Genomic DNA, 12,609 nt, shown 5'->3' on the forward strand with positions numbered 1-12,609 from the left:
CTGGTAAGACCTTGACCGATATTGGATGTAACTTGAACCACTGTTCAACTTTTCTTTACGTTTGAGGTTAAGTTGATTGTGTTTTCCAAGTGTTTTCGAACTGAATTGTGTCTTTTTCTGAATTCTTTAAGTAACTGAAGGGTCGCAACGAACGATTTTTTGCCTTTGTTGTGTTTCGTAGTGAAAATCCTTTAAAAAAAACAGTTCTTTCAGAACTAACTTGTGTTCATTTTGAGCCGTTTTTGGGTTAAATTTTCAACAAATTCAAGAACTTGATGAAAAATGGCTTTTACATTGGAACATAAGGCTTTTATGATTGAGTCTTACTTTCGAAATGGTCAAAAAATCGACGGACAATGCCAATATTCAATTCCTGACATGTGGACTGAATTTAGAGAACAATTTCCAAACAATATTGTGGATAATGCTAATTTTTGCAATGCATTAAAGCGTAGTGTGGGACAGTTCAGAGAAACTGGGTCTTTGCAAAGAAAACCAGGAACTGGCAAAACAAAAAACAAGAGCACCCCAGAAAATATTGAAATTGTTCGACAAATCATGGATGAAGTCCCAACAACGTCTGTTCGTCATTTGCAACAACAAGTAGACTTGTCATATGGCACTTGCCGAACAATATTGAAAAAAGACTTGGGATTATTTGCTCATCGATTACAATGTGTGCAAGAATTACATTACGGGGATTTTCCAATCAGACGTGAATACTGTGAGTGGTTTTTGAACACATTTAATGATGAACTGCTAGAGAAGACATTTTTTATGGATGAAGCTTGGTTCCACTTGAGTGGTTATGTTAATTCCCAATTTATGCGAATGTGGAGCCAAGAGAGACCACCTTTTTATGTTGAGGCCCCACTTCATGCACAAAAAATCAGTGTTTGGGCTGCAATTAGCTGAAGACGCATCATAGGCCCATTCTTTTTTAATGGTAAGAAAATGAAAACTAAGTTTTAACTTTCTTCCTCAGCTTGTCATTTTTCAGGCAATTTAACTGCTATTCGATATCTGGAAGAAATTTTGGGGCCATTCATAAGAGAACTCCATGATGATGAATTAGCTTTTGGTTTTTTCCAACAAGACGGTGCCACAGCACATACTGCTTAAATAACAATAGCTACATTACGAGAGTTTTTCGACCAAAGAGTTATTAATCGAAATACTGAACATATCTGGCCCCCAAGATCATGTGATCTTACACCTGCTGATTTTTTTCTCTGTCCACATTTAAAGAACACAATTTATTGTACTCCTGTTAATGATTTGGAAGATTTAAGGAACAGAATAACCGAAAAAATCAACGAAATAAACAACAATGAGGTTATGTTGAACAATGTCATTGATGCAGTTTGAAGAAGAGCTTTGCTGTGCTTTCAAAAAAATGGGGAACATTTTCAACATTTATTGTGAATGGGGACTTTAAATATAGTGTTCAATGCTCTAATGGAAATTAATTGTGAATTTAAGTGTTTTTTTTTATAATTAAAAAATAAACGATGAAAATTCAAAATTTTGGTTTGCTTTTGGCTGAAAAATGTGTTTGCACAAGTCGATTTACCTCATTAAGGTGAAATCAAACCCTCATGGATTTAAAAGTCGATTCCTTTCCTGTGGTCTGACTTTATGGAATTATATTCGCCGAATTCGCCCCCACATTTCAGGTTACGTTCAAAACAAAGAAGATGAGTCTTACTAAATCAAAAATCTGAACATTTAAATGGTTTATCATTCATTATTTAAATTCAGTTCTGAGTTCACGCCATTTTTTTCTTTCCATCTGTCAATTTAATTATGAAGTTATGAACTATGCGGATCAATCATCGACGTGACTTTTCCAAAACAAATGAAAATCAAGAAATGACTCGATTACAAATTATATTGCTCGCTCGATACAATCTATGCTCGCGCAAATTGACCGTAATATGGCGAGTTATGTGAGCACATATCAAGCAAATTTAATCAAACTATACTGCAACAATTAAATTACCAATTCAACTGAAAAGACACACCAATATTAATTGGATGTTATATTCATTCCCAGTAATTTGTAGGACTTAATCAAAGGTATTACTATTAGGCGCTGTCGTAAAATAACCGTTTAATAACAGATTCATAAGGTCGTAATTTAAGACATGTACATTATTTCGAATTTAACAAAATTCACGTTGAAAACCCGAACTTTCTTCGGAAAGTGCCTTGTCTCAATTGTGCATGATTCGATAAAATTAACTTTTAATTTTTACACTAGGCATTTCATTGATTCATTAGACGATTAGACGAAATGTTACATTTCCAAAGCAACTTGCTTCTAGCGAAAAAGAAATATATAAATATATATAAATTGAGGGTTTGGTATAAAACAGAATGTCTTAAACAGTGCCCGCGCAAGGTAACTGTAATATACTGAGTGCCCGCGTAAAGTAACCGTAATATCATCAATGCTCCTTCAAAATAACCGTATTATAGGCAATGCTTGCGTAATAGTATATTATTAGCCAAGGTTGCAGAGCCAAGCATTCTAGACCGAGCACAAATTAGAACCCGAGACGCGCAGCGTCGAGGGCTCTAAGTGCGAGGTCTAGAAGTGGCTTTGCAACCGTGGTTAATATACTATTTTTTTCACTAGTAGAAACCATAAGACAATAAACTGAAAAATAAACGTTCAATTTTTTGACGCAACGTGATTTTGTTTTGATTTCTAATCAAACTTGATCTAAATCTTCAACACAAAGAAAACCGTTTATACTTGTCGCTGAGTTAATCATTTTATCTTCTACCGTCTACCAACTACCATGCGTATACTCAAGTAATGTTTGTAGCACACATTTGTTCATTTTTTAAGAAATAATCACATCAAACATTGCGTACATAACCTCAATTTTTCTTTTTGAACCCGTGGTAGCAAAAGTTGAATTTGCTACCACTAAATGAGTCGACATTTGCATGCGTCCAGGCTGCTAGTGAAAAAAATAACTGTAACATATCCAATTAGGTGACCACATATCAGTGCAAATTTAACCAATCAATAATTGTACAATTGAATTACCAATTTAACTTAAAAAAGATACGTACTCTCCTAAAGTAACCGTTTAATCATGAAACGGACGTCATAAATTAAAACTTTTACAGTATTGGGAATCTGACACAACTAACGTTATAAAAACCGAACTAATAGTTTTCTTTTAATTGACAATTTGGTATGAAACGCAATGTTATAAGTCAATGCTCGTTTAAAGTACCAGTATTACAGTCAATGCTCGCACACGGTAATCTTAATGTGGTCAATGCTCGCGCAAACTAACCATAATATGGTTATAAGATGAGCATGCGTGGGTGCCAATTTGAGCAAACTAAAATTAAATTATCATTCTACTTGAAAAAGCACCCATTAGGTGTTATATTCATTCCCACAGTTATTACCTCATGTCTTAATAAAGTGTTTTATTAGTCGACGCTCTCGTAAAGTAACCGTTTAAAAACTAAATGAAGATCAAAATTTAAAACTTTTGCAGTATATATTTCGAATTTAACAACACTGAAGATGTGTGAAACACGAACTCATATTTTTCTCTTAATTGACAGTTTGGTATGAAAGATAATATTTTGAGATTATGCTCGTCCAAAGTAACAGAATTACAGTCAATGCTCGTACAAAGTAACCGTTATACAATCTATGCTCGCGCAAATTGACCGTATTATGGCGAGTTATGTGAGCACATATCAAGCAAATTTAATCAAACTATACTGTTACAATTAAATTACCAATTCAACTGAAAAGACACACCAATATTAATTGTATGTTATATTCATTCCCAGTAATTTGTAGGACTTAATCAAAGGTATTACTATTAGGCGCTGTCGTAAAATAACCGGTTAATGAGAGATTCATAAGGTCGTAATTTAAGACGTGTGCATTATTTCGAATTTAACACAATTGACATTGAAAACTCGAACTTTCTTCGGAAAGTGCCTTGTCTCAATTGTGCACGATTCGATAAAATTAATTTTTAATTTTTACACTAGATATTCCATTGATTCATTAGACAATTAGAGGAAATGTTACATTTCCAAAGCAACTTGCTTCTAGCGAAAAAGAAATATATAAATTTATATAAATTAAGGGTTTGGTATAAAACAGAATGTCTTAAACAGTGCCCGCGCAAGGTAACTGTAATATACTGAGTGCCCGCGCAAAGTAACTGTAATATCATCAATGCTCCTTCAAAATAACCGTACTATATGCAATGCTTGCGTAAAATAACTGTAACATATCCAATTAGGTGAGCACATATCCGTGCAAATTTAAGCAATCAATAATTGTACAATTAAATTACCCATTTAACTTTAAAAAGATACGTACTCTCGTAAAGTAACCGTTTAATCATGAAACGGACATCATAAATTAAAACTTTTACAGTATTGGGAATCTGACACAACTTACGTTATAAAAACCGAACTAATAGTTTTCTTTTAACTGACAATTTGGTATGAAACACAATGTTATAAGTCAATGCTCGTCTAAAGTACCAGTATTACAGTCAATGCTCGCACACGGTGACCTTAATGTGGTCAATGCTCGCCCAAACTAACCGTTATATGGTTATAAGATGAGCATGCGTGGGTGCCAATTTGATCAAACTAAAACTAAATTATCATTCTACTTGAAAAAGCACCCAGTAGATGTTATATTTATTTCCCCAGTTATTAGGTCATGTCTTAATAAAGTGTTTTATTAGTCGACGCTCTCGTAAAGTAACCGTTTAAAAACTAAATGAATAGAGAGCGGAAAATATGCAGCAAAATTTTGGGAAATATGATCATATGATATGCATGAAATTTACGCAAATATGCAGTAACTTTCTTAATATACGCAGAGATATGCAGTTGCATATGCTCCAAAAATTAAAAAAAAAAGCGTAATAAGCGAACTAAATTTATTTACAAATTTTAAAATCAGGTTTCCCGAGCTTATGTTTTATTACAAAAAATATATAAATCACATTGCAAAGTGTTTTACTTACATCTCACTAACATATCACATCTTTAAAGATAATATTCTTATACTAAAAAATAAATATCAACAGAACAAATTGAAAAATAGTAGTAATCGACTATTAAATTATTATTTTGGTAACAATTTATTTTTAAATATTTTTCGAAAAATTCTAACGAAAAGTTTTTCCGGTAATTATAAAGTATGTATATACATATATGTAAATGGAAAACTGCTTACTACGTCCACAGATGTAAAAATCCTTACCGGTTTAGAGCAGACGCGACAAAACAGAGTTCCTTCTTGAAGAATAAGTTCAGGAAAAGGTTTAATCCATAAATCAATTAGAGTTATCTTCGACATATTGACACACAAGACCTGTATCACTTTAAATGATTTCAAAGCAAACTCACGATGAAAAATAATAGGATAACGTCCTTTCGACCACCATAAAACATACCATTAATACACTTAAGTAACGCAAAAACTATTGCGAACGAACGGTATTTCCAAAATTAATTAAGGCCCGAATTTACCTGGAAGGATGGTTTAACACCAAGTGGTTACTCCAAACTGCCATGAAACCCAAACCTTTACTAGTCATTTGAAACTCAGGCCAATATATGCAACATGATTCATGAAATTTCGTCCTTCTAGATAAATGCCGATAGATTGATAATATTTTTTTTTCAAATTAGCACAAAAATTGATAAAAATGCAAAATACGCACCCGTTACGTGAAATATGCAGCAGAAGGGAAATATATGCAATTATGCATTTTTTTTAACTGTATTCACCTTTAATTAGGATGATTCGTTCACATATTAAATATCAAGACTTATATGCAAAAAATAACGGATATGCAAATTTCATAAAAACCGCTCTCTATAAATGAAGATTAAAATTTAAAACTTTTACAGTATATATTTCGAATTTAACAACACTGACGATGTGTGAAACACGAACTCATATTTTTCTCTTAATTGACAATTTGGTATGAAAGATAATATTTTGAGTCTATGCTCGTCCAAAGTAACAGAATTACAGTCAATGCTCGTACGAAGTAACCTTAGATCATATAATAAATAGATACCAATACTCAAACTGAAAGCTGTGACTAGACATGAAGCTATCTGTTGTCGTTTTCTACGTCAAGAGGAGTAGTATAATGCTATCCTTGTGTGATCACCACATCTTCATCTTTCTTATATGCATTTCATCTATATATGTCTATTTCACTTCCATCCTTGTACCGCACCAGCGCAACAAATCGCTTTTGACAGATGTTTCTTCTAACCTCTCTTTCGAGTTGTTGTACAAAAAACAATTTTAGAATTTAGAACAAAGATCCTATTTTAAGTGATGTAATCATAAAGGATCACAATTGCTGCCCAATAATTTACTATTCCTTTCATTATCTACTGTGAATTATTTATAAAATCAAGCTGTCAACATCTTTCGTATGAAGTTAGTTCAGACATACTTCCTAAAATTTAGGCGCCCAAAATTCAAATAGTGATCAGGCAAGGATAGCTTCATTGTAATCCCTCCATGCACGAGAGAGATGTGTGACAGGAGGATGTAGTCACAGGCTCTGCTAGGGAAAGAACACGGCATGGTGGTATCTATTTATTATATGATCTAAGGAAGTAACCGTTATGCAATCTATGCTCGCGCAAATTGACCGTATTATGGTCAGTTATGTGAGCACATATCAAGCAAATTTAATCAAACTATACTGCTACAATTAAATTACCAATTCAACTAAAAAGACACACCAATATTAATTGGATGTTATATTCATTCCCAGTAATTTGTAGGACTTAATCAAAGGTATTACTATTAGGCGCTGTCCTAAAATAACCGTTTAAAAACAGATTCATAAGGTTGTAATTTAAGACGTGTACATTATTTCGAATTTAACACAATTGACGTTGAAAACCCGAACTTTCTTCGGAAACTTTTAATTTTTACACTAGGTATTTCATTAATTCATTAGACGATTAGACGAAATGTTACATTTCCAAAGCAACTTGCTTCTAGCGAAAAAGAAATATATAAATATATATAAATTGAGGGTTTGTTATAAAACGGATTGTCTTAAACAGTGCCCGCGCAAGATAACTGAAATATACTGAGTACCCGCGCAAAGTAACTGTAATATCATCAATGCTCCTTCAAAATAACCGTATTATAGGCAATGCTTGCGTAAAATAACTGTAACATATCCAATTAGGTGAGCACATATCCGTGCAAATTTAAACAATCAATAATTGTACAATTAAATTACCCATTTAACTTTAAAAAGATACGTACTCTCGTAAAGTAACCGTTTAATCATGAAACGGACATCATAAACTAAAACTTTTATACAGTATTAGGAATCTGACACAACTAACGTTATAAAAACCGAACTAATAGTTTTCTTTTAACTGATAATTTGGTATGAAACACAATGTCATAAGTCAATATTCGTCTAAAGTACCAGTATTACAGTCAATGCTCGCACACGGTGACCATAATGTGGTCAATGCTCGCGCAAACTAACCGTAATGTGGTTATAAGATGAGCATGCGTGGGTGCCAATTTGATCAAACTAAAATTAAAGTATCATTCTACTTGAAAAAGCACCCATTAGATGTTATATTCATTCCCCCAGTTATTAGGTCATGTCTTAATGAAGTGTTATATTAGTCGACGCTCTCGTAAAGTAACCGTTTAAAAATTAAATGAAGATCATAATTTAAAACTTTTGCAGTATATATTTCGAATTTAACAACACTGACGATGTGTGAAACACGAACTCATATTTTTCTCTTAGTTGACAGTTTGGTATGAAAGATAATATTTTGAGTCTATGCTCGTCTAAAGTAACAGAATTACAGTCAATGCTCGTACAAAGTAACCGTTATACAATCTATGCTCGCGCAAATTGACCGTAATATGGCAAGTTTTCAGGCAAATTTAATCAAACTATACTGCTACAATTAAATTACCAATTCAACTGAAAAGACACACCAATATTAATTGGATGTTAAATTCATTCCCAGTAACTTGTAGGACTTAATCAAAAGTATTACCAAGAGGCGCTGTGGTAAAATAACAGTTTAATAACAGATTCATAAGGTCGTATTTTAAGACATGTACATTATTTGGAATTTAACACAATTGACGTTGAAAACCCGAACCTACTTCGGAAAGTCCCTTGTCTCAATTGTGCATGATTCGATGATATTAACTTTTAAATTTTACACTAGGTATTTCATTGATTCATTAGACGATTAGACGAAATGTTACATTTCCAAAGCAACTTGCTTCTAGCGAAAAAGAAATATATAAATATATATAAATTGAGGGTTTGGTATAAAACAGAATGTCTTAAACAGTGCCCGCGCAAAGTAACTGTAATATCATCAATGCTCCTTCAAAGTAACCGTATTATAGGCAATGCTTGCGTAAAATCGCTGTAACATATCCAATTAGGTGAGCACATATCCGTGCAAATTTAATCAAACAATAATTGTATAATTAAATTGCCCATTTAACTTTAAAAAATATACGTACTCTCGTAAGGTAGCCGTTTAATGGCGAAATCAATGTCATAATTTAAAAATTGTACAGTATTTTGAATTTAACGTAATTGAAGTTTGAAATCCCGAACATTCTGCGAAAACTTCCCTCAGCTTGTGCATAATTGAGGAAATAAAATTTACGTGTCAGCCTAACGAGACTAATGACACTATGAGCCGGTTTATAGAAGCTCAATTAAATGTCTAATGGTGATTAAATTTTTAACACGCCATTTAAGTACCACGTGACCGACTATACGCCAATCAGATATTACAGTCAATGCTCGCACATGGTGACCATGATATGGTCAATGCTAGCGCAAACTAACCGTAAAATGGTTATAAGATGAGCATGCGTGGGTGCCAATTTGATCAAACTAAAATTAAAGTATTATTCTACTTGAAAAAGCACCCATTAGATGTTATATTCATTCCCCCAGTTATTAGGTCATGTCTAAATGAAGTGTTATATTAGTCGACGCTCTCGTAAAGTAACCGTTTAAAAATTAAATGAAGATCATAATTTAAAACTTTTGCAGTATATATTTCGAATTTAACAACACTGACGATGTGTGAAACACGAACTCATATTTTTCTCTTAGTTGACAGTTTCGTATGAAAGATAATATTTTGAGTCTATGCTCGTCTAAAGTAACAGAATTACAGTCAATGCTCGTACAAAGTAACCGTTATACAATCTATGCTCGCGCAAATTGACCGTAATATGGCAAGTTTTCAGGCAAATTTAATCAAACTATACTGCTACAATTAAATTACCAATTCAACTGAAAAGACACACCAATATTAATTGGATGTTAAATTCATTCCCAGTAACTTGTAGGACTTAATCAAAAGTATTACTAAGAGGCGCTGTGGTAAAATAACAGTTTAATAACAGATTCATAAGGTCGTATTTTAAGACATGTACATTATTTGGAATTTAACACAATTGACGTTGAAAACCCGAACCTTCTTCGGAAAGTCCCTTGTCTCAATTGTGCATGATTCGATGATATTAACTTTTAAATTTTACACTAGGTATTTCATTGATTCATTAGACGATTAGACGAAATGTTACATTTCCAAAGCAACTTGCTTCTAGCGAAAAAGAAATATATAAATATATATAAATTGAGGGTTTGGTATAAAACAGAGTAACCGTATTATAGGCAATGCTTGCGTAAAATCGCTGTAACATATCCAATTAGGTGAGCACATATCCGTGCAAATTTAATCAAACAATAATTGTATAATTAAATTGCCCATTTAATTTTAAAAAATATACGTACTCTCGTAAGGTAGCCGTTTAATAGCGAAATCAATGTCATAATTTAAAAATTGTACAGTATTTTGAATTTAACATAATTGAAGTTTGAAATCCCGAACCTTCTGCGAAAACTTCCCTCAGCTTGTGCATAATTGAGGAAATAAAATTTACGTGTCAGCCTAATGAGACTAATGACACTATGAGCCGGTTTATAGAAGCTCAATTAAATGTCTAATGGTGATTAAATTTTTAACACGCCATTTAAGTACGACGTGAACGACTATACGCCAATCAGATATTACAGTCAATGCTCGCACATGGTGACCATGATATGGTCAATGCTCGCGCAAACTAACCGTAAAATGGTTATAAGATGAGCATGCGTGGGTGCCAATTTGATCAAACTAAAATTAAATTATCATTCTACTTAAAAAAGCACCCTTAGATGTTCCCCCAGTTCGTAGGTCATGTCTTAATAAAGTGTTTTATTAATCCACGCTCTCGTAAAGTAACCGTTTAATAACTAAATGAAGATCAAAATTTAAAACTTTTGCAGTAAGTATATATTTCGAATCTAACAACACTGGCGATATGTGAAACATGAACTCATATTTTGCTCTTAATTGACAGTTTGGTATGAAAGATATTTTAAGTCTACGCTCGTCCAAAGTAACAGAATTACAGTCAATGCTCGTACAAAGTAACCGTTATACAATCTATGCTCGCGCAAATTTACCGTAATATGGCAAGTTTTCAGGCAAATTTAATCAATCACGCCTCACTAAGTAAATGCGTGATTTATGACTCAATATCAGTAAATTTATCTATAAACGATAAATGTTATATTTCAAAAGCAATTAGTTTGTAGCGTAGAAGAAATATTAAAATTTTTCTATTGATCGATAGTTTCGTTTGGTATGAAACAGAATTTTATAATTCAACTGCCGAAAATAACAGTAATATTAGATAATTAGACGAGCACATGTATGTGCAAATTTACTCAAATTATATTGGACAATTAAATTACCATTCAACTAAAAAAAATACCCCTTTACAGTGGTAACCTGTCTATGGTAAAATGTATCTTGGGTAAATGTTGTGATCAGCGTTCTCGTAAAGGATATATACCGGGTGTCTGGAAAATGGCGGATTAACTCTCCGCTACGCTCTTAACAATTAACTGGTGAGTCTGGGTAAAATAGTAAAAAAAATCCTTCTCACATTCCGCAACTCATTCATTATCACAATAACTAGTAATAAAACTTTTAGTTAATATTTTTCTCGCCCATGACCATATTTAATTACCATTGCAGTTAGAATGCACAAAGATATGGCTGTGTTGTTTCTGTAATAATTAATAATTGCTAAAATTGTAAAATTCCATTTGACAACAATGTTTGCCTGATATAAAGCGAAGTTGGATTTCAGTCACCATCGTTACTAAGAAACCAGAAAGTAAGCCGGAGGTATTCACGCATTAGATGTGTGCTGTGTTGCCAATTTTACTTTTATAAAATTACGTTTTTTTCGTAATCTACACAATAAAGAATTTTTTTATTATTTTTTTGGGACTCCCGAAACTCCCGTATATAACGTACTAAAGAGTGAATCCGCAAATTTTCCAGACACGTGGTATAACAACAAACTGAAATTCATGAATTGAGCATTATTTTGAAGAAGTTAACATAATTAAAATTTGATGAAATCTACAAATTTGTATGTTGCCTATCTGTTCTCCATTCTGCAGTTGAAATTAAATTTAAAACTTCCATTTGTAAAATTAGATTATATCATAATTATTTAAAACAATACGAAATTTTGTTTTTATTTCAAAACAAACATTTAACTGTTTTTTGTTACTTCACTTTTCTGGATGAAATTAATGCAACTAGATTTTTAATTATTTTTCTCCGCAATCATTTTATTTAATTTAAAAAAATAAAAGTAAATAAACTATTACAACAATGCAATGAATAAAATTATTATTTATGACAGAAAACTAAAACGGTAAAATAACCAGTTTTACAAATAAAATTCGGTTTTAGCACCTATTTGCGTTCATAAATTTTAGTTTTGAACGAAAAATTTGTAAAGGACATTTAGTCTTCAATTTTTTTTTTAGGCGAGCGTACCTTTTTTCATATGAAAATGCCATTTCCTTTATGTAAATGCCGAATAAAAAACTGAATATTAAACAATTCGTAACGTTGACTCGTATGCAACTAATTAAACGATGAACTAAAGCGCCACACACAAGTGCGGCCAATGCGTGAACACGATAGGAAATTATTTAATGCTCGAAAGCTACTCATAGCGACATCTGTTGAACTTTTCGATGCTCGTCTAAACATACACTTCGTCGTAACACAGGGTGTACTTTATTGAAGTCACTTTGGATTTTATGAGAGCTCGCTTGCTCGCAAAATAGAACCATTTTATGGCCATTTCTTCGATAAACATACCTACACAATAATAATAATAATCATTCTTTATTGCCCAACAGGAGCAACCCCAATAATAGGACAAAATAAAAACTTAAACTAAGTACATTCTTTACACTATATGTAATAAAATAATATAAACATTAGTACCTACAAAAACAAGTTCATTGTAAATATAGTAATATTAATTTATTATTTTATTACTTATTAACTTGATCTACATAATACAAATAAATCAATAAAATAAATAAATAAATACTTCTCCTAAAATAAATATTCGAGTTTTATCTAATAATAATTGTTCTATTTTTTCTGCTTGCCCAC

This window comes from Zophobas morio, unplaced genomic scaffold (genome assembly GCF_036711695.1).
Source record: "Zophobas morio isolate AGI-343-1 ecotype UQ-CSIRO unplaced genomic scaffold, CSIRO_AGI_Zmor_V1 ptg000029l, whole genome shotgun sequence".
In the NCBI taxonomy this organism is placed as follows: Eukaryota; Metazoa; Arthropoda; class Insecta; order Coleoptera; family Tenebrionidae; genus Zophobas; species Zophobas morio.